A 2,141-nucleotide genomic window follows, 5' to 3' on the forward strand; every position below is an offset into this window, starting at 1 on the left:
ATGTAAACAGTACTTGACCTCATATTATTGGGTAGTCCTTTTTCCTCCACTGATAACAGCGTCACCTCCATCACATATCTGGGAAGCTATGCCTACAGGTGTTCTGCTTTAGTGTGTGTGTTCAGCCCTGCACCACATCACGTTGTCTCTAGACTAACTTACCCCCCTCTTATTCGCTCTCAAAATTGTTTTCACTATTTGGGACCCATTCTTATCCTATACAGAATAAATGTTCTTCCATGAAAGTTTTAGAATCACATTAGCAAATTCCAAAGTAAACCCTATAAAGATTTTGATTTATAGGATATTGTACAGAGAATTATATTTATGGTACTAAGCTCTCCTGTCCACAAATGTGATATATCACTCCATTCAGTGTCTTTCAAGAAAGTAAAATGATTTCTTCAGAAAGGTCACAAGCATTTGCTCTTAGATTTATTCTGTTATAACTTACATTTTTGTTGTTGCTGCTACAAATGGTATTTTTTAAATTGTATTTTCATGGTTGATACATAGAAATGCATTTAATTTCTATACAGTGATCTTATTCTAACATCCATCATACTAATTCTAATGTTTTTATGTAGATGGCCACATTAATTCTCTTCCTTTGCAATTATTTTCTTAATAACTTTCTTTTCTTCCTTTATAATTAATTATATATATTTTTTTCTTTCCCACAGCTTGTTGTGTGAGCCAGGAAACCCAGTAAAATGTTGAGTAAAGGTAAATGGGACATTTTTTCTTGTTCCTAATTGTAAAAATGTTATTTCTCACATTTCACCAAAGTGCACAATGCCTTCAGCATACTTAAGTTGGTATTTCGAGTATCTACACATATTAAGTATGAACTTTATAGTCCTTATTAATGTATGGATAAGGATAATATGCTCTTTCTTTGTTTTATTGTGACTACCATGAGTGTCACACTTCTATACCTTTAAGTCAGTCATGCATTCCTTGGATAAAACTAACTTGGTCATGTTGTGATTTTCCCTACTTGCTTTCAGTTTCAGATTTCTAATATTTTATTTGAACTTTCATCTTTTTCCTTGAGTAGCAGTGATTTATAATTTTCTTGTACTACCATTTTCTAATTTCAAATATTAGAAACATTAGTCTCATAAAATGCTCTAGGGACTCACAAGCTCCTTCGCTGGAACAGTTAATGTCATTGAAAATTTTGCAATGTGCCTGTAAAGTCATCTGAGCTTGATTTTGCATTTTTAAAATATTTGTTTTATGCTTTTTAGTTGATAGGCTTTCTTGATTAAACTTCACTATTTGTGGCTTCTGTCTGCAAATTTGCCTATCGTTTCTTTTATGTATTTAGTACAATGTCTCACCACACAGCTCGGACTCATAGTGGCGCTCCTGTATTCATCCTCCCCAGAGCTGGGATTACAGGCATGCGCCACCATAGCCCAGTCTCAGTGGTTGACGCAGTGTTCGCAGGGGTGGGGCCAGTGCGGCATGTGGCTCTGGAATTGAACCCCAGTCTTTGTGCATGCCTAAGCAGGCACGGAGTTGGCTGAGCTATCTTGTTGGCCCAAATTTGTTATTCTACATCTCTAGTATCTATAACTCTCAAATAAGTATCTGAAGCATTCATAAAAACATATAGCATATTAAAAAGTTTTTAGTCACTCCACATGCACAGCCTCAGTGAAGTCAAACAAGGTGACCTTCTGCCCCTTGCTTCAATTCTCGGGCTGTAAATATGTACTCTTTTCATAGCCTATTTACTGCCATATTTTTCACATTTGGGGACTTTTTGTTAGGGCTTTTGCTGTTGAAAATGACCTCTGAGCCTAGTGTTAAAGAGCTGTCTAGTATTTCCAAGAAAGCTGTGATGAGCCCTATGAAGAAAATATGTGTTAGATAAACTTAGGCCTCAGCTGCAGTGCTGTGAGTTCAATGTTAATGAGTCAATAATTCACCACATCCAGAGAGAAGCGGAGGAAATTCAATGATCCACACATAAGGCTGCTCCAGAAAGTGCTGAAGGACACCTGTAGGGCAAAATGAAGTTATGGAAAAGACAGAAAACAGTTAAATTTGCAGATTGATCAGAGGACAATCGATTTTTGAGGAACATGATTGACAGTTTTGCTGTGAGGCTTAAAAAAATCATATATATA

Source organism: Octodon degus, unplaced genomic scaffold (assembly GCF_000260255.1).
Source record: "Octodon degus isolate 3935 unplaced genomic scaffold, OctDeg1.0 scaffold00008, whole genome shotgun sequence".
NCBI lineage: Eukaryota > Metazoa > Chordata > Mammalia > Rodentia > Octodontidae > Octodon > Octodon degus.